The sequence below is a fragment of the Loxodonta africana genome, chromosome 19 (assembly GCF_030014295.1).
Source record: "Loxodonta africana isolate mLoxAfr1 chromosome 19, mLoxAfr1.hap2, whole genome shotgun sequence".
Taxonomy (NCBI): domain Eukaryota; kingdom Metazoa; phylum Chordata; class Mammalia; order Proboscidea; family Elephantidae; genus Loxodonta; species Loxodonta africana.
In genome coordinates this window covers 63281972-63303856 of record NC_087360.1, presented here as the reverse complement: position 1 = coordinate 63303856, position 21885 = coordinate 63281972, and the positions used below count along the sequence as shown (strand labels likewise).

General features: G+C 45.4%; 1 long non-coding RNA gene across 3 annotated transcripts in view; it reads right to left on the bottom strand.

Moving 5' to 3' along the window:
• LOC111751290 (uncharacterized) overlaps positions 1-21885 on the bottom strand; it is a 276943-nt gene that overhangs the window by 82486 nt on the left and 172572 nt on the right. For 2 of the 3 annotated variants that reach the window (XR_010318651.1, XR_010318650.1), the window contains one exon: positions 16-135. This is a non-coding gene — a long non-coding RNA (uncharacterized LOC111751290). Of the gene's footprint in view, positions 1-15; positions 136-8310; positions 12824-21885 lie in introns of all 3 variants that reach the window. The other variant, XR_010318652.1, reaches the window with a different exon arrangement.

The window sequence follows — 21885 nt, the reverse complement described above, 5'->3', positions numbered from 1 at the left end:
ACATACCTAACCTACCTAGAGGAACTCTCCCAACTCTGTTCCAGGCCTGAAGACTGGAGTTTGTGCTGTCATAATCCTCCTTCACTGCAAAACGTGTACAGTATTTGCCAGTTCAGTCCGAATCCACCTGTTTCTCTGGAACAGAGAACAAGTCAGCAACAATTGGTAAGTATTTCTTAAACACCTTCAACATGTCCAATTAACTACTGTAAACATCTTAACAGGTGGGAATAAGCTTGAAAATGAAGCCCCATCCTCCCCTAGATGTCTTTCAACTTGCTGGGGATGCAGCCCCAGGACTGGTGGCCCACCCCCTCTTTGCTTCCAAAACAACCTGTAGCCATATGAGGACAGAATCAGCAAGCGCCCCTGGAGCTTAGCTCAAGTGCCGTCCAGAGCAGCCATCTTGCTGGTGTTCAGCCCTCTGTGGCATAGAAGAAAGTGCACGGATTTTTGGAGTCAAAAAAAACCATGAATCGGATTCCATCTTTACCACTTACTACCTGTGACTGACCGCTAATTCATAAGACTGTTATAAGGGCTAAATGATATCATATCTAGAAAGGACAAATGCAGAGCCCAGCACAGAGTCCAGTAAAAACCCAGTACAGGATAAGCACGAAAAAAAGTTGCCATTGCATTGATTCCAACTCATGGTAACCCCATATGTGACAGAGTAGAACCGCTCCATAGGATTTCCTTAGCTGTAATCTTTGCAGAAGCAGATCTCCAGGCCTTTCTTTCGCAGTGCACCCGGGTGAGTTCAAACCACCAGCCTTCAGGTTAGTAGTTAAGGGCAAACTATTTGTGCCACCCAGGGACAGACTATGCTCAGTGAATATTAAATTCTTTATTTTCATCTCTGCCCATAAACACAGGCATCAATTAATACACAAGTATTTATTGGAAGTCAATTAAGTAGACAATACAATGAAAGTTCAAAGGATACAGATAAACAAGCCAACATTACTGCCTTGGAGGAGTTCCCAGGATAATGGAGAAAAGAAGCAGATAAGTTAAATGTATAGGGAAAAAGGCATCTACCAATAAATATCGGTAGAAATTAAGTTTACTTACACAAAAGTATAAAATAGAAATACAGAGTACTGTTAATTATAGGGCGGCAATACAGTCGTTCACAGTCACAGTCATCTCACCTGATACTACTACTTACGGATTTGGATTAACTCATAGAAGTTTTGGTTTCCTCATTTGTGAGATGGAGAAAATAACATCTATCTCACAGGGCTGTGGTGATGATTAAACGAGATAATGTACGGCTCTTCTGCGCCGTGCGACCTCGTATGTGAAATGTGAGTAATAATTGACCTACCTCATAGGGATGTTCTGAAGATTACGTGTTTAATACACGTAAAGCACTTAAATAGGGCTATTAAGGAGCCCTGGTGGTGCAATGGTTAAAGTGACCAATTGCTAACCGAAAGATCAGCAGTTCGAAACCACCAGCGGCTCTGCAGAACAAAGTTATGGCAGTCTGCTTCCGCAAAGATTTACAGCCTTGGAAACCCTATGAAGTCGCTATGAGTTGGAATCAACTCAACAGCAGTGGGTTTTTTGGTTTATATAAATGTTACCTATCGTTACCCTCTAGAATGTAAGTACCGTGAGAAAGGATTTTGGCCTGCTCTCTGCACTGATACACTCCCAGTAGAACAGAACATGGTACTTAGTACAGAAATTATTTGTTGAGTGAACAAATGGTTGGATGTCATTGGAGAACAGAGGGCAGATTCCATTCCGAAAGGTTTCCTGGCAGAGTTAGTGCCTCCACTGAGGTTTCAAGGGTGAGGAAGACTTAGCCATGCTGAGAAGGTGGGGAAGGGCATGCCTGCAGAGGAAACAGCACAGCAGAAGTATCCGGTGTGAACAAGCATGGTGTGAGCAGGAGACTACCAGTAATCTAGTGCTTGAAGAATAAAAAGTGCAAGCCAGGGAGAGGCAGGAGATGGAAGTTCTTTACCAGATCTTCTACTGATTGATCTTAGTGGGACCAAATACAATCTGAAACACATACCCTAGAGAAATACGAACATTTGAAAATAACACTTTAGGTCAATTCTTCCAAGGTCTCCAAGTCACTGGACCTGATCCAGAAGAACATCAGAAATAGCACTTCCCATGAGCCCTCTGCTCTGGGGAATGTCTCATCACATGGGACCCTAACCCATATGTCTGCAAGATTTCCAGCCCACTTGGAAAACCAGGTGACCATGCCTGTGAACTCTGACCCCACCAATCCCAGCAGGGGCTGCAGAAGCATTTATATCTTCAAAGGTCCTGGTAAATGTTAGCCAACAGCCTCCTCCCAATCCCCATCCCTCACCTCCTCCTGCTCTGGCCTATCAGGGGTCAGGGACTATGGGTCACACCTGGCCAGCCTAGCCCAGGCCCCAAATTCAGTCCTGCATCTCATCCACACATCATCCTCTCACTGCTGGCTACGTCTCTTCTCTCCCCCCACACACTTGGGCCCGGAGCTAGGGAAGCCATAGAGGGTGACAGAGAAGGGGTCCTATACAGAAGGCCCGGGACACATTCCATGGGGTCTTTGAACAAACAGGGGCTCCGGTGAGCCACCCTGGAAGGAGACCTAGGTTCCAGGTTAGGGTAGGGAGTGGGACAGGCCCATGGACCAGGGTCAGCTCCAGTGACTGCCTCATCAGGCAGGTTTCAGTGACCTCTCCCTGACCCCAGAAAGCTCACTTGTCACTCTGATCTTCTTAGGGCAGAGAGGTCTGTTAACTTTTACCAGACTCCTTTGACATGGAGAGCTAATAAGAACCTGGGAGGGAGGTTCATTCAAGTGTCAGAACCTCAAGCACCATACTCTACAACCTCACCCCTCCACACAGCCCTGGACCTCCAGGCCAGAATACTGGGCTCCCGCAAGCCACACACAGGTCCTCTCGAGGTGTGAGGAGCAAGGCTCTGGGCCCAGAAAATCAGAAGGAGAGCCTGGGCCCTGGGAATTAGCTACCACACTGGCTTTGGGTTTGGTCCCACCATAGACTTCAACTGCCCCTGCTGGTGGCTCTCATGATGTGATGGCCTCAGCTTGTAGCCATCACAGGGCCTGCCCTGCCCATTTCACAGATGAACACATAAAAGTATCGAGAGTCAGAGTCTTGCACCTCAGAACCTACTATATAGCTACAGTAGTCAAAACAGCCTGGTACTGGTACAACAACAGATACATTGACCAATGGAACAGAATTGAGAACCCAGGTGTAAATCCATCTACCTAGAGTCACCCGATCTTCAACAACGGCCCAAAGTCTATCAAGTGGGGAAAAGACAGTCTTTTTAACAAATAGTGCTGGGAAAACTGGATGTCTATCTGCAAAAAAAATAAAACAGGACCTCACACCATACACAAAAACTAATTCAAAATGGATCAAAGACCTAAATATAAAGCCAAAAACTATAAAGTTCATACAGGAAAAAAATAGCATCAACACCAGAGGCCCTAATACACTGCAGTAATAGGATACAAATGATAACCAACAACACACAAACTGCAGAAAATAAGCTAGTTAACTGGGAACTTCTAAAAATTAAACACTTAAGCTCATCAAAAGAGTAAAAAGAGAACCCACAGACTGGGAACCAATTTTTTGCTATTACAAATCATAGAAAGCTCTAATCTCTAAAATCTACAAGAAAATCCAACACCTCAATGACAAAAAGACAAATAATCCAATTAAAAAAATGGGCAAAGGAAATGAACAGACATTTCACCAAAGACATTAAAGCAGCCAACAGACACAATGGGAAATGCTCTCAATCTCTAGCCATTAAAAAAAAGAGAAATGCAAATCAAAACCACAATGAGATACCATCTCACCCTGGTATTACTGCCGTGACACAAAACAAAACAAAACAAAAAACAGGAAATAACAAATGTTGGAGAGGCTTCGGGGAGGTTGGAACTCTTAGGCACTGCTGGTGGGTATGCAAAATGATACAGCCATCTTGGAAAACGATATGGCGCTTCCTAGAAATAGAAATACCATGTGATTCAGCAATCCCATTCCTAGGAATATATTCTAGAGAAATAAGAGTCATCACACAAAAACACGAATAGACACATGCACACCCATGTTCATTGCAACATTGTTCACAATAGCACAGAGATGGAAACAACCTAGATGCCCATCAACAGAGGAATGGCTAAACAAACTACGGTACATACACGCAATGGTGAATTTGCGAAGCATGTCATAACATGGTTGAATCTGGAGGGCATTATGCTGAGTGAAATAAGTCAATCACAAAAGGACAAATATTGTCTGAGACCATACTGTAAAAACTCATGAAAAGGCTTACACACAAAAAGAAACAATCTGTGATGATTATGGGGCAGGGGAAGGGTGGGGATGGAAAAACACTAAATAGACAGTAGATAAGTGGTAACTTGGGGGAAGGGTAAGACAGTACACAATACTGGGGAAGCCAGCACAGCTTGTACAAGACAAGGTCATGGAAGCTTCATAGACACATTCAAACTCCCTGAGGGACCGAATTGCTGGGCTGAGGGCTGTGGGGACCATGATCTTGGGGAACATCTAGCTCAATTAGCATAATATAGTTTATAAAGAAAATGTTCTACATTCTACTTTGGTGAGTAGCATCAGGGGTCTTAAACGCCTGTGAGCAGCCATCTAAGATACTCCACTGGTCTCACCTCATCAGGAGCAAGGGAGAATGAAGAAAACTGAAGACACAAAGGAAAGGTTAGTCCAAAGGACTAATGGACCACGACCACCATAGCCTCCACCAGACTGAGTCCAGTAAATCTAGATGGTGCCCAGCTACCACCACTAACTGCTCTGACAGAGATCACGATAGAGGGTCCCAGACAAAGCTAGAGAAAAACGTAGAACAAAATCCTAACCCAGTAAAAAAGACCAAATTACTGGCCTGACAGAGACTGGAGAAACCCCAAAAGTATGGCCCCCAGACACCTTTTTAGCTCAGTAATGAAGTCACTCCCAAGGTTCGCCCCTCAGCCAAAGATTAGACAGGCCCATAAAACAAAACAAGACTAAAGGGGCGTACCAGCCCTGGAGCAAGGACTAGAAGGCAGGAGGGGGCAGGAAAGCTGGTAATAGGGAACCCAAGGTCAAGAAAGGAGAGCGTTGACATGTCATAGGGCTGTTAACCAACGTCATAAAACAATATGTGTACAAACTGCTTAATGAGAAACTAGCTTGTTTTGTAAACCTTCATCTAAAGTACAGTAAAGAAAAAATGTAAACAAAGAGTCAGAGACTTGCCATGGCTGTGAGGACTGGAACCCAGAGATTGTTATCTCTGAGCTGCCACTGCTGCACTATGCCATTTGGGGATTGTTGCCCAGCCAGCACTAGTAAAATGGACCTGGAGATCTGGGCTAGGAGTGAAGGCCAGAGCACCGTCAGCTTCAGCCTCCCTGCCCTGCCCCTTCCACTGCTGCTCTTAGGCAAGATTCTGTGAAAGCTTGAGAACAGGCAGGGTCAGGGGATGAGTTCTCACCTCAGCCCTACCAACGGGAAAATCACTTACCCTTTCTGTGCCTTGGTTTCCCCATTTGTCAAACAGAGTAGGAAGAAGATCTCTAAAATCCCTTCCACGCTGTGAGATTCCATTCTTTCACTGCCTCCAGGTTCTCCCACCCACAGTCCCCCTAGAAAACCCAGGCCAGTTTATCTGCTTTTACCATAGAACTCTATAGCCAGAGGGGCTCATCTAGCTTATTCCTTTTATTTGAAAAATGAGAGAGCTGGAATCCAGAGAGATGAATTAGCCGAGTGACCTTGAGCAACACACCAACAGACAGAGGCAAATCCTGGAACTCAGGTCTCCTAGTCCTTTGTTCTTTACATTGTGCCAGCTCTTCCTAAAATCGATTCTGATCTCAAAATCCCCCAAGACCCCACCTTCCCAGAGATACACACCAAATCCTTTGCCTGGCATTGGAGACCTACCTGCCAGCTCCCTAATGACCGCTTCACGCCCTACTCAGATTTACTCACTCTCCCCAAGAAATCCCAGAGGGTCAGTCTTGCCCCCAGCCTCTACTCAGGAAGCCCCTCTGTCCTAACCATTCACCCTAAGCTCTACATCTCCCCAAAGCTTCCTTCCAAGATGATTCCCACCCATACAGTTCTATCTCTGTGCCTCAATTTCTTCATATGAAAAGTGAGGATAATAGGAGTTACTATCTCATTCAATCATTGTTAGGATTGCCTGTGTAAATATTTAAAATAATGGTCTGGCACATATAAATATGTAATCTGCTACTATTATATATTATGTTCCACATATATATTTTCCCCAATTGGACCGTAAGTTTCTCGGAATGCAAATACCTCTTCCATTTCTGGTGGCTTCTAGAACAGTGGTGATGTGGGTCTTGAAGGCTTTCAAAAAGGATGGATAGATACATAAGGTTGGATAGATATGTGAGAAACCAGGTCTTTGGGGAGCAGCATAATAAGGAAGAACAAGCTTGTTACCAGAATGCTGCTCAGCAGCCATGGTTACAGGACCTAGGAACAGCATATGTCTTCTCCCACCAAGTTATCCCCAAAGTAGGAAGCGTCCCCTTAAAATTCTAAATGCCCCTAGAACTCAAGTCTCCCAGTCCTTTGTTCTTTATGTTGTACCAGCTCTCCCTAAAATCGCTCCTGACCTTAAAATCTCTGCCACCGGCACAGCCCCTTAAATACTGTTGGTTCACCTGCTCTGTTTGATGCCCAGCCCAGCCCCCTTCTACTCACCCCAACAGACAAAAGGCTTATGGATGATTGATGATGACAGTGACCTGCCACTGACCCTTCCAACCTGTGTCCTGCTGCTGCCCAGGAAGCCCTCCTCAGCCCCTACTGCTGTTTGAAATGCAGACTCCCCCACCTGAGGAGGCTACTGATTTTCTACCCCTTGTGAAGTGGAATCTTTGGCATGTACCCTACTGGGTTCTCTCTAAATGCCTGGGCCCTGGAATCAATGCAGACAACAACCTATACCCTTTGTGTGATTAAGGATGTGGAGCTAGACAGACCTCGGTTCAAATTCTGATTCCACCATTTACAGCTATGTGCTCTGAACCTCAGATTCCTTATTGTGAAGGAGGAATATAAGGCCTACCCCAGAGGGTCATTGGAAGGATTAAATTAGATAACATAATAAACTGTTGGCACAATGCCGGCACATAGCAACCCAAAACCCATTGCCGTTTAGTAGATTCCGACTCATAGCAACCCTAAAGGACAGAGTAGAACTGCCCCATAGAGTTTCTAAAGAGTGCCTGGTGGATTCAAACTGCTGGCCCTTTGGTCAGCAGCCATAGCACTTAACCACTATACCACCAGGGTTTCTGACACATAGTAATTACTCAATAAATCATAACTGTGGTGAAGGAAGAGGAAGAAGATTATAATATTGTGACAACCAGATGGTTGTACATGAGGACCAGTTTTGACTTTATTCTGTCCTCCTCCTCATAATAACCTCCTTGACCTTTCTTCCCCCAGAATCCCAAGTATCTCCCTCTTTCCTTTTTCATACACACACACTACATCCAACCCACAGCTTTTTATTTGATTTTGTCCCTGTCCAGAACTTCTCTAGCTGACTATTTGGGACCATCTAGCCCCCATGGAGCTATCTCCTCACTTCTCAGCATCATTGGTCATCCATGGCATTTGCTGACTGAGTTCACGTCTTCTACAGCCGAGCAAGTCTACAGACTTGCTGCCCTTACAAAAGAATCCGTTTCCACCAAACCACAGAGTATTTCACATGTCATAATTTTAAAGCCATTTATTTACTCATTTTCTTTCGTTTATTTGCCTACTCCACCATAAGTATTTGGTTGAAGTGACTTCCTATAACCAAATTTTGGTGCCCAACTGAAAGGTATCAAGCTCTCGGTATCATGAGATTTAGTTGTGGCTCAGGCAGACCAACATTTTGAAAAAAACAGCAGACCAAAAGAATGCTCAGTTGGAGCAAGCCCCTGCAATTTTAAACAGATTTCAGTGAAATGTGATCCATGAATAGCAGTTATCGGGCGAGGTGATTGCATGGAGGTCTGAAGCTGATGAAAGGATAGAGCCAATGATGGCGCCTGGTACCCCTCACAGGAAAGCTTATAAGAAAGAAAATGAGAAATACACCAGCATCCCCACTCCCCCGAGGCTACTCATCAGCGTCAAAACCTTAATTGAGAAAAGGAAGTAGGTGGCCAGAGAAAGCGGAAGTTAAAGAAAGGTGTTTGCATTTGACAGGAACAGAGGTTTGGCTTACCTCAGAGTTTCAGCTCCAAACACAGTACATCCACACATTCTCTCTCCACCCACCCTCTCTCTCTCTCTCACAGAGCCTCTCTCACATGGAGACTTTCATGACATCAGAAACCAGACTTCCTCTGTGCTTAATTGTAAAGGAATGAGGTGGGAAGGATGAGAGCCCAGGAGAAGAGAAAATTTCATGGCTGGCATAAGATAACCAACCCTGTTTAAAGAATGTCAGTAAACGCCTCTGAAAAACAGCCAACCCTGGAAAGGCAATGGTGGGGGAAGAGATTTTTCCAGGCCTTGACTCCCGGAAGTTCTTGGGAGAAAGAATTTCCCTGAAAGAATCCCATAGACATGAATGCCTCTCCTTTCTCTGTTCTTGTGTCCCAGAGCAACGGAAGGGTAGGGGTATGACTGGGGAGCAGAATGTCTTGGGGGTGAAGAGTTTAGGAACTGATATATAGACACAAATACCAGAAGGGCCCATCTCTTCCCCCTTGAGCAAACTGAACTGAGGGAGAAGGACGAAAGGGGCGGGGGGAGCTTTACCAAGTTGAATGAGTAGCTGAGTTAAATTACAGGGCCCTGCAAGTGATGATTAACAACCCTCATGGTTTTCTGCTTCACAGCCATTACTCACTCCAAACCTGGGGCTTCTCGGTTACATAGCCCAGTGCAGGCCGACCATTTTTTCCATTGACTGAAAACACATTCTGACTGAAAACAAACTTTGGATCCCCGAGGCTTGGCAGGCCCTGGGTCCTTCTCCATATTTAATCAACGGGAAGCTAAACACTTTCAATCTGTGAGGACTCATTTGGACGGGGTCTCGGGGCTTTTGCTTGGTGCCAGATATAATAACTCTCCTCTCTCTTTTCTAAGGCCTATTTTATAATTTTGCTGTTTTTCAATGTCAAGCCCATCTTTTGAAGAATTTTTATTGGATTTCCTGCTAGACTTCAACAAGGATTTTTCTTTCTTTGGCAGAAATATCAAGCAGAACAGGGGAAAAACTCAATCATCATCTTGGAGAGTGATGATGCTGGGGGTGGGGGGAGTCCTTTGTTTGCACACAAATAGCTTTATAGAAGGTGGGAGCCCCAGTCCCTAGCTTTGGGGTCCCTCTAACTTCTGACTCATGGGGTGAAAATAAGTAAGACAAGACAGACGAATGTGGGAAGAGAGGGGAAGCTGGGATAGGACAAGAAGAAGAGAGGCAACAATGTGTGGACAGGCTAAGTGCAATAAGAGTCTAGTCAAAGTCCAGGACATGAGCCTTGGCACTGCCTGTTCACGCAAGCTACTGGCGTGTTAAGAGACAAGGCGATGGTGCCCACTCAGGGGACAGCTTCCAAGTCATACCCTTACTCAAGTCACTCCTTTGCTTGAGTCACACCTTTTATCTTACGAGAGAGGAGCAAGCAGAGAGGAGGGACCTCACTACCACCAAGAAAGAAGAGCCATACCCTATAGCACCACCTCGAGCTGGTGAAACCCCATGAATGGGCAGGAAGGCCACATCTCAGAGGCTTCTATCTTACCAGCCACAGCCATCATCTCTGTGCTGAAGCCGAGGCCTGTTCAAGGCAAAGTTCAGATCTTCGGTTTGCCTTCACAGAGATTATTCCCCAAAGGAAGCATCTTGTAGCTAATAGCAGCTTCTGTTTGTTCATCTTTCCTCCCTTCCCAGGGTCGAGTTTCAGAATCTTCCAGGATGTTCGCTCTTACTTGTCTCTACTTTCATTTTTCTTTTTGTATTGAGTTTTGTAAAGTTCCCCTCCCCCCCCGCCCCAGGAGGGGTGGAGGGTCTTTACAGGGTATTATCCAGAGATGAGAAGTAGTTCTTTGTTCAGTAGTGAGAGAGCCTTTGGATGAATTGTACTTTTTATGTTGAGATGTTACGTAACCATACCTCACATCTCCTCAGACTTTCCACACTTACCTCAATTAGCTTCATGATTTATAAAAAATTTTTACGTATCATGTCATCCTTTTATTCCCACCACAACCCTGTGAGATAGACAGGGCAATATTGTAATTACCATCTTAGAAGTGAGAAAACAAGACTCTCCCAGGTCAAGTGTATGGGTAGTAAATGACCAAACCAAGATACGAACTAAGTTGAGCAATTTTTTCCTTCTACATTATAAAATGCATTTTTGCCAAAGGGGAGTTCCCTGGTCCCCTTCATAAGACCTCTCCCTATGCTGGGCAATGTTCCCCAGTGGAAGTTCCCTGGAACAGAATATTCCTCAAGAGTTGAGACAACCATGACAATTTTTACTATATCCTCAAAGTTTGCACAACAATTTCTCTTCAGGCCAGGCTATAAGATCAGGCTTTCAGGGCATCTAAGCCACTCCTCACTCCTTCCACTCCCAGCAGGAAAAGGGACACAAATTGACCAGGTGATCATAATTGCCTATGGAATACCCATTCAGAGCCCAGTACTAGGCTAGAATATTGAGAGATTCAGTTCAAAGAAAAGATATTATCCCTGTTTTTGAGAAGTTTACAGTCCAGAGGAGGAGATAAAACAAATAGACATAGAGTTCAAGAATGTTATAGATGGGAAGGACCATAGATATCATCCATCCAAATCACTCAGTGAGGAGATGGGACAGATCAGGGAAATAGCAAATCAATAAGGGAAATATGCAATTGTGTTTAATTTCATGCTAAAGACCATTATGTGGATTTTGAACTGGCCAGAGAAAATAAAGTGGCCAGGGGCATGTTGTAGAGGAAAATACAACTTTAGCTCAACCCTGAAGAAGGTGCAGAACTGGATGGATGGAGAAGAGAAGGGTCACAAAAGCCCTGTGAGGGGGCCAAAGTTTAGAGACACAGAATAGTGGGGAGGAACCAAGTCCAAATAATGTGGATGGAGCCAGATTATGGAGGGTTGTAAGCAGTCAGAAGGAAAGTACACACGAACCCAGTGAAAAGTCACATGAAGGCCAGACTTCAGCCCTTGCTGAGCAGTGAAACCCTGTAATTTCTAAACTCCATGCCCACACCTAACAACCTGTCTTAGTTATCTAGCGCTGCTATAACAGAAATACCACAAGTAGATGGCTTTAACAAACAGAAATCTATTCTCTCACAGTTTAGGAGGCTAGAAGTCCAAATTCAGGGTGCCAGCTCTAGGGAAAGGTTTTCTCTCTCTGTCGGCTCGGGAGGAAGGTACTTGTCTCCTTTCAACATCTATGGGCCTAGCATTCCTTGGAGATCTCCATGTTTCTTGGCATCAATCTTCCCCTACATCTAGGAGGTTCTTAGTGCAGGGACCCTGGGACCAATGAACGCGCTCCACTCCTGGCTCTTCTTTCTTGGTGATAGTGAAGTCCTTCTCCTCTCTGCTCGCTTCTCTCTCCTTTTATCTCTTGTAAAATTAAAAACATGACTCAAGCAAGGGCATGACTTGAATAAGGGTGTGACTTCATTACGAGTGTGACTTGAGTCACATCCTCTTGTAAGGCTGTGACTCAAGATACACCCCACACTGATCCTTCCTCGTTAGCGTATAGAGGTGAGGATTTATCACACATCATAAAATGGAGGAAAATTACATCAGATCACATAATGGAGGACAACCACACGATACTGAGATACTGATACAGCCTCGCCAAGTTGACACATATTTTGGCAGGACAAATTCAATCCATGACATTCCTCCCTTTGGTACTCCAAAATTCATGTTCTTGCCACAGGTCAAATACATTCACCTCATTATATCATCCCAAAAGTTTTAAATCAACTCCAAGTCCAAAATTTCATCTTCTAAATCATCTAAATCAAATACAGGTGAGGCCTTAGGCATATTCCGTCCTGGGGCAAAATTCCTCTTCATCCGTGAACCTGTGAAATCTAGGCTACAAGTTATCTTTTTCCAAAGTACAGTGGTAGAGAAGGCACAATCAGGTCAGACAAGAGCTGCTGGCTCACAGGGCTGCGGAAGTGGGTGAATGCCAGTATCAGCAGATCAGACAGCAGGCTTCTGGCTCAAGTCCCATGAACCGGAGGTCAGATGATGATGAGCCAGTTAAAGGATCCAGAGTGAAAAAGCACTTTTCCAGAGAATTTATATATCTTGGATGCAGGCCACACCCTCAAGGAAATGCCCTTCACTTGAGTAAGGTGGTATATTGAGTAAGGTACACCCCACACTAATCCTGCTTCATTAACAACAGATGTTTAGGATTTACAACACGTAATTACACAACACCACAAAATGGGGGACAATTACACAATACTAGGAATCATGGCCTAGCCAAGTTGACACAAACATTAGCCATCACACAAATCAATCTAAATTTATCCCACAAAAGGCTAGGGGCAGATACTTTGAGTCTCAAAGAGGCAGTAATTGCTGTGGGCTTCAACTGGGCCACATATTCAGGTCATCCTGCCTCCTCAGGGCCACCTCTTCTCATTCCTGCTGCCACCACTTCAATGGCCTTTGTGAATTCTTCAACTCCCAGTCCTTCCTCCATGGCTACCCAGCAGATCCCCTGTAAGGACTGAAAAAGCAAAGAGTGAGGAAGCAGAAGAGATGAAAAAACTGGGAACCCAGAGAGGAAACCTCTCTCCCCAAAACCTCTGAAAAATTCAAAGAAAATTGGCATCTGGAAGAGAGCTCTCTCTTGCCCTTGGAGATCCTAAGGGTAGGTGACTCATGAAAGCTGGGAAGGGGACCTTCCCTGTGCCCCTGTCCTCCTGGTGCACCCCAGTGACTTGAGCACCTCCATGTACCTTTGCTCCAATTTGCATCCCAAACTTGTCCCTCATTTTGCCTATGTTAGCCTAAATAGAAGAACCCCTGCTCTCTTCCTTATTAACAGGCACTGGATGGGGGCAAATCAGAACGTAAAGACCACAGTGCTTCGGGGGAAAGGGCGTGGTTGTTGTTGCAAGGACACCATTGTCACTGTGCCTCCCAAAACAAAGCTTGTCTGCCCTCAAGAACAGCCCTTTATTCTTCAGGTCTGAATGGGAATCCCAGCCCTTCATCCTCCCCTCCTAAAGAAACACTCCTGCTACCCCGAACTTCAAAGCCCTAAGTTCCCAAACCCCCCCCCCCGAAAAACTCACCCTAATTTACTCCCTTCAGGGAAGAAAGACCAGCCAGGTGGGCATTCATTTCCCAATCACAGGCACTAAAGAAAGGGCTTGCCCACCCAACCAGCAGCCCCGTCATTTCCTTGGAGATCTTTCTCCAACCCTCATCTGTTCTGATCCTCTGTAGGAAATCGAACCTTCAGAATCAAGGCCTCCTTTAAGTTTTCCCTTTCAGGCCAGGCTATTCCTAAACACCCTCCCCACGACCCCCAAACCCACACACCATGCCCCAGGAACATGGCTTTCCAATAGGTGTGTTTCTTGCCCCAGTCTGAGAAACAGCGTGCCTAGGACCCTCACGTCTCTCCACCTCTCCCACTCTGAGCCTGCTCTTCCATTCACCTCAAGGTTTTCTCAAAGTCCCCTAGCTGCTCCCTTCCTTCCCTCTTTTCCTTCCCTGACTTTCTTTGTTCCTTCCCCTGGCCCCCCTACCTTCACCTCCTTCCTTTGCTGTTTGAGGTTAAGAAGCATGCTACAGTATTCCATAAATTACTTGGCAAGAGTGGATGACAAAAACAAAATGTAATTCAGATTAAAGCCACCCTCCAGCTGAAACGATAGTTTGTTAAATAAATGGCAGGGCCGCCAATCAGCCTTGCTGGCAACTGGTGCTCTGGTAGTCATCTTTCTCAGGGTGATTTAGGATCCACCTGGGCCCTCTGAGAAGATTCTCCCATATTTCCTCCCCATCTCCCTGGATCAGGCTGCTGGGCTTGGCGCAGTTGACAAATTCCCCCAAGTAATCCCTCAAAAGATTAGAGAAATGCTCAGAACACTCCGTTAAATTTATTTTCCATGCTTTAAGAGACCCAAAACTATGTCCAATAAATAAGTGTTCCCTGTGATTTACTGAAATGCTCCTCTGATTTAAAGTTATAGGGGGAAAAGTATGGAGCCCCTGGGAGCCCAGGACCAGCCTTGCAAGTGAGACCAGATGTGAGATTTCTGTCCGGGGAGGGGAGAAGAGGGGGAAAAAAACAGCCCAACTAGTGGAGGCTTGAAAGTGACAATGTCTGAACCCCGGTTCTCGGCTTTAACATAAAAGGTCCCCAGTTGAGCATTCTTTCTCACAAAATTTATTGTGGTTGTAGTTAGAGGGGGAGCCATCAAAAGAGTAATTCTGGCCCTTGTTTTGCAGAGCTCTTTTGATAAATATGATACTTAGAAATATGCCTCCCACTAGACAGCAAAGCCATATAGTTAAAATGAAGTAATCTGTCAGTAAACTCGCTGGAATCAAAGCCAAAATGAAACCTGCAAAAGGAGAAGGGAAAAAAAAAAAAACTGCACTTAGAAACGCTTGAGTCAAGCAGGGGAGAAGGTGGAGATTAAGAATTGTCCTTTATTCAGATATTTTTATCTACAGAGTTAAAAGCGGAGATTTATTTTTAAAGGGGGCTATTTATGTTCCAATCTCCAACAGATGGGTCTGTGTTTCTGCCTCTCTCCTACAGCCCAGGCTCAGCAAAAACAGCTTCTCTTTGGAGCTGAAACTTACCCAAAAGGAGGAATAAAAACTTGTGGAAGCAAATGTAACCTTTGGAGCTGCTTGGTAAATATTGGATCCGCGTTTACTAGAGAGGCCCAGATGTGCCAAAACGGAGAAATAAACAGGAAGGGGGGAAAAGAGCAAATGTTAACACTAAGATATATATCTTTTACATGTATTACATATATATGTATATATGTACGTGTATATACATATATGTGTGTATACATATATATCGCATCTATACACACGAAAAAAAAAAAACTCGCTGCCGTCAGGTTAATTCCGACTCATGGCGATCCCATGTGTTACAGAGTAGAACTCCTCCATAGAGTTTTCTTGGCTGTAATCTTTATGGAAGCAGGTTGCCAGTCCTTTCTTCTGTGGCACAACTGGGTGGATTTGAACCGCCAGCCTTTAAGTTAGTAGTCAAGAGCAAACTGCTTATGCCACCAAGGGACCTCACGTATATACACTGATTCCCAAAGGGCTGGAAAGCTTAGGCTAAAAAACAACTCAGTCTGGAAGTAACCTCATCAATGAATTACCCCAAATGGTTCTATCTTTGGGGACTACTTCTCTAAGAGCCCCTCCACCTGATAAATCACTTGCTTAAAACATGCTTTACTCGTGGCCAATAATGGAATGGAAACCCTGGTGGTGTAGTAATGGTTAAGAGCTACGGCTGCTAACCAAAAGGTCAGCAGTTCAAATCCACCGGGCGCTCCTTGGAAACTCTATGGAGCAGTTCTACCCTGTCCTATAGGGTCGCTATGATTCAGAATCGGCTCAATGGCAGTGGGTTTGGCTTTTTTTGGTTAGTAATGGAATACACTTATAGTCGTTCCCCTGGTGATATTACCCCAAAAGAGTTTCTTACCCTTTACTCCATACCAGCACCAGGGAAAACCAAACTCCATGGCTCCTTCAGCCCTTGGCCAAGCCACTTTGGAAACGCAGGGTTCCCAAGCCTTCAAGAATGGCCAGCCGATGCTAGAAAAGGGTTCTCCTACTCACTGAGCAGTAAGTGCTGATCTGGGCAGCTTCCCCAAGCCTGATCCTGGAGGAGCCTTCTTTTGTTATATCTGCTTCCCAGGAACTTCCCTATTCCTGTGCCAGGAACAGTGCCAGAGGGAGCCAGCCTACAGAACTGAGATGGCCCACCACTCCCATCCCAGGATGAGAGAGAGACCTGTCCTTGGCCCCGTGTTCCGCATTTGCCCCAACCCTGGGACAAAACATTAAGATTCCCACTATATATGCAGCCTCAGACAAATTACACTATTCAAATTATACCAATCCCTCCACTAGCATTTGTATTAGAGTGAGATGTGCCTTCAACATACATGGAAAAGAGAGAGGAGAAAAGACAGCGGACATGGAACGGGCTTAAATATCGAATGGCTCCAGAGCTGACTCTTATTCTGCCATTAAGCATCTGTGTGGCCTTAGACAAGTGGCTTCGCCTCCCTGAGCCTCAGTTTCTTTATCTCTGTGATGAAGCGTTTAAACAAATGACCCCCTGTTCCTCACACCCGCAGAGGCAGCTCCCTTTCTCATACCTCAAGAGCCTACTGTCTCTCCACAGCACCCATGCTGGTCTGGACAGAGCTGGAGGGGGTGGAGTTTGAGCAGCACCTGTGTTTACACTGTACAATCTGCAGTTTACTGTAATAAAATCATTTAATACAGTCATAATTTTTTTGGCAAAGGGTTGTGTTTATGGTGAGCAAGACAGAGAGAGAATGATTGACTACAGACTGATTAAAACGATAAATCACAAAGAAAGGAAGGAGGACATGAAGCACACAAAGCCACAGGCAAATCCAATTTGAGTCTCTAGTTTTGTGCCTTTGTGGGAACAACTCAGTCTGATGATGAGCCAGCCCTAGGGACGGGGGCCTGGGGCCTGGGCCGGGAGAGATGGAGGCCCAGGATCCAACCCATCACCTCAACGGGGCTCATGACTTGGGGTAGAGAAGTGGGAAGTGGTTTTACAAGGACAAGTTTCTTTGGGCCTTTATCTTCGAAAAGAATTTGGTGGAAGGGCCTGGAAATAAGGGGGTATGTGTATGTATGTATATATTTTTGTGTAGGTGCGCAACTAGGTAATTTTAGGAAGGCCTGGAAGAACTTCCCAGGATCAAAACTTCAAATAACAGTATCTGAAACTCCACCACTAGCAAGGATTACGTGAGGTCTCAAACACTTCTGACCTTGCAAACTTTGTCCTTCAACAGCTGAATGAATGCCTGCTACATTCTGGGTTCTGCACTGGGGCAGAAAGGTGGCAAAGAACTGTTCGTTCAACAAGTGCTCCAAGTCTGTCCTATACCCACTGCCATTGAGTCAATTCTGACTCATGCCCCAGAGGGTTTCCAAGGCTGTAAATCTTTATAGAAGCAGACTGCCGCATCTTTCTCCCACAGAGTGGCAGGTGGGTTCAAACCACCGACTTTGCAGTTACCAGCCAAGTGCTTAAACCACTGCATCACTAGGGCTCCAAACCTAGGTCCCAGGAATATACCCCTCCCCCCACCAAAAAAAAAAAATCATTGCCATGGAGTCGATTCCAACTCATAACAACCCTATAGGACAGAGTAGAACTGCCCTATAGGGTTTTCAAGGAGCAGCGGGTGGATTCGAACGGCCAACCTTTCAGTTAGCAGCTGAGCACTTTAACCACTGTGCCACCAGGGCTCCTAAACTAGATCCCAGGAATATAGCAGTGAAAAAAGAATCCCAGACCACGTAGAGCTTAAATTCTCATGGCATTTGCATCCTTGTGAACTAAATGCATGTAAACAGTTCTTTCTTAAACAGAGTGATAAATGCCATAATCCAAATACGTACAAGGGTTGGTAACACCGAGAAGGTGGCTTCTGAGCTAGATCTTAAAGGATGAGAAGAGTCATCCTTTCGCAGCCAGAAGAAAACTGCGCTTCAGGCACAGGTCACCCCTAGGGGAGCACGGAGTTCGGGAAGCAAGAGAATTTAAACTCCTGGCAGGGCTAGGGGTTACGCTGGTTGTCTAGTTCTCAGCTAATGCCCTAAATTGTCATTTAACAGCTCTTTGAGAGAAAGCCTGCAAGGAAAAGTCTGAGGTCAGATGCGTGGGAGAGTGAAGAGTCAAAATTGGGAAGCTGTGGGGGTGTATGTTAGATGGAAAAGTAAAGGCAAATCTCACTTATTTCACAACTTTGCTTAGGATGGTGTAGTAGAGACAGCTACTACTTCCCTCCCTCCATGCCAGGTGTGATGGCCCCTGACTCCCAAGGATTCACGCTCCCCCAAACAGAGTTGTTTCTGGAGAGTGGCTGCCCAGCCAGAATCTACAGTTCCCAACTGGCGCAATGGTTATGTGCTTGACTGCTAATGGAAAGGTCAGTGGTTCAAACCCACCAAACACTCCTAGGGAGAAAAGACTTGGCTGTCTGCTCACGTAAAGATTACAGCCTAGCACAACTAGAGGGTCCCTGGCTACCACCACTGACTGCTCTGATAGGGATCACAATAGAGGGTCCCAGACAGAGCTGGAGAAAGATGTGGAATAAAATTCCAAATCACTAAAAAAGTCCAGACTTACTGGTTTGATAGAGACTAGAGAAACCACGAGAGTATAGCGCCCAGACACCCTTTTAACTCAGTACAGAAGTAACTCCTGTGGTTCGCCCTTCCGCCAAAGATTAGACAGGCCCATAAAATAGAACGAGACTAAATGGGCACACCAACTTAGAGGCAAGGACGAGAAGGCAGAAGGGGACAGGAAAGCTGGCAATAGGGAACCCAAGGTGGAGAAGGGGAGCGTGTTGACACGTCGCAGTGTTGGCAACCAACGTCACAAACCAATATGTGTATTAATAGTTTAATGAGAAACTAATTTGCTCTGTAAACCTTCATCTAAAGCACAAAAAAAAAAAACAGGGAAAGAAAATAGTGTACTAAAATCAAGATATACTTTAAAATAACATCATGCTTTAATCACAAAGTAGGATCTTTGCTTTCCTCACTAATTGCGTAGAAATTTATATAAAATGTAAATTATGCAAATATTCTATCTAATAAAAATGTATATTTATAAGCAAAAAAGATAACAGCCTGGAAACCCTATGGAGCAGTTCTACTCTGTCCTGTAGGCTGGCTATGAGTCAAAATCAACTTGACAACACACAACACCACCACCACCACCCTCACCCCAACCCTTGCATCTAGGTCAGTTCATGTGAGTAGTTCTCACCAATGGACATGAGCAAAATTGTGTGTCATGTCCACGCCAAAGTGGTTAGGTAACCAATGTGCTCCCTCCTGTTTCAGAGAGACCTTGGAGGCCATGTGTTAAAGATGGTGGTATTGCAAACTGAAAGGTGCTACTCAAGAGAGCCACCCAGCCAAAAACAACCTCATCAAATTTTGTGTGAGTGACAAATATACTGTGCCCCCAAGATTTTGGCATTGTTGCAGCAGTTAGTCTATTCTAATACAGGTGATCCTGCTCCAGGTGTTTATAGGTCATGTTCCCCAGGAAACAGACTATAAGACAGAGAATTGCAGAAAGGAAGCCTATTGAGGAGTACCCTTGAGATCGACACTTGTGGTGGAGTGAGGGAAGCAGGGACAGGCAGAGGGAGGACCTGAACTACAATGCAGTTACAACGGTGGACTCACCAATTTCAGGGGAGCTCCCAGCATGGGATGGTTGTTCAGCAATGTCCTGCATTGAGGTAAGGGGTCTAAACCTTTGTACCCTTGCATTGACTAGTCATTGTTTGCAAGCTACCTCTGAGGAGGAGGCGTAACTTTGGGTGAAGCAGCATCCTTAAACAGAGGGCAATTTCTGGAAAGGGAGCCAGAGCTGTGAGCCATCTGTAGTCAATAATGCAGCAACTGGAGGCAGGGAATTCCTCTTTCCTGAAGGGGCATGTGAAGGTAGACCACAGTGTCCTCTACAGTCCACCCATTGTGCCACTAGGATGTACTTGCTTAGTTTAAGTTCACACCGTCTGGGAATAACTCCTCCAAGATTTTGGTTGGGATCCTAGGGAAAGTAAACTACAGAACTCACCACTGCAACTAGGCTTGGAGTTACAACTGATACTCATCACTTATACCTCTTCTTCTACCCGTTCTAGATTCCCCTCACTCTTCACTAGCACTTCTACTGGTCTAGGTGGCTTACTTGGTGGGTGACTCAGACCTTCATCTTTGAGGAGTCTGAGCCCCTGGTAACCCTGCCCTTCTCAGGATATGGCTGCTATACTTGTCCATTTACCATCAAAACTGAACAGGGGCATACCAAGAAAAAAAAAAAACAGTGACAAGCATGTTGTTTTCTGCCCCCATTTTTGATCGAGCATCCAGAGAGCCCTACTTCTCCTATGCTCACCCTGTCAGGGTCAATTAAGTCTGACAGGGTGGTGACTTCTGTCCTGGCCTTCTTGTTTCTTGGCATAAGCAGCCCAAAGTAACCAGGCAGTAACCATAGCTAGAACTTAATGACACTCTTTCTTTGCTTCCTGGTGGAAGCAGTCCCCATCTAAGAGCCATACCTCTAACCCACATAGCCTATAGTTGTGAGAATGAGAAGCACAAATGCCACGAATGGGTCACTGGGAGTGATAGTAAGCAGAGTAGCTTCTTGATTTTCACTCCTTTGCTCCTGGTCCAATGTATTCTACCTAATGGGGACATGCACCACATAATGGTTATTAATTCAGGATGCATGCTTCATCCTACAGGATATATCCCATCCTCACAGGACATCATCTCCACTGGCTCCTCAGCTATGTCTTCATAAGTTTGCTCCATCTTTTTATCAAGTTATACAAAGATCTCGACAGTCCTTGCCTATCCCCATAGGTCTGTCCATATGTCTCTTCCCTAGAACTTCCTGTTCCCAATCTTCCAATATTCCTCCTACCAGCCAAACCATTCACCACTACCTAGGAGTCATAAATATTCTTACCTGGGCTACTTCTCCTTCCACATAGAGTGGATCACCAGGTGTCCTGCCCAAAGTTCTAACCACTGGGAGAATTTCCCCTGTAGTGTAATGGATTGCTTTTGTGTGGCCTTTCTCGCCATGGTCTTGTAACTCCCACCCAGGTGACAGAGCCGGACTCTGCAGATATGGTAATTGTGGCCCACCAAGCGGACTGGTCAGTTTTTGCCATCCTGCTGGGTTTGAAATGAGTCACAACAGAGGCAGGAAAGAGAACAGCCCACCGCCACCAAGGAAGGAGAGAGCAGCAAGAGAGACCCGCAGAAGACATCACAGTGGGCTCCCCTGTTTACGGAGCAAGAAAACTGAGTGCATTTGGGCAGAGGCCTAGCACCAGGGAGAGGCATGCCTGCAAGAAAGGCTGGGAAGAAGCTGGCCTGATGGAAGAACTGTATCCTTCAGTGTTCCTGGACCTGAATTACTTCCCAAATAAACACCATAATCGTGAGTATGGTCTGTGAGTTCTGTGTGGCCATTGCAATGAATTTTCAAACCCAGAAGAGAAGTAGAGAACGTCATGGAAGGGATGGTTGGTGTCAGAATTGGTAAAGATGGCAGAGAAAGGAGGCATGTCTGACCATTGCCGCGTAAGAATCAACTTTGCGCTGTTGATCTTGAGTCCCCTTCTCCCTTATGAAGTTAGAGGAGGTCAGACACAGCCCCATGCCATTTTTACATGCCCTGAATGCTCTTTCAGGACTTAGATCAGCTGTCATCTATTTCAGTTGCATCCACATACAAGCTAACTCATCCAGAAACCAGGCTTGGCTTTTTCTTCCTCTGTCAGTTGGTCATAAGGGAACCCCCAACCCACAGTTACGAGAAGAGGCAATATCACCAGTGTGACAGTGCTGAATGACATGGGAGTCTGAGCTACTTGCTAAAGCATCTTACTTTTGTCCTCTGGCATTGCTTGCGCCCACACCCAGATGACCCAATTCCATCTTACTGTGGATTGCAAAGGTCAGACATTGTTA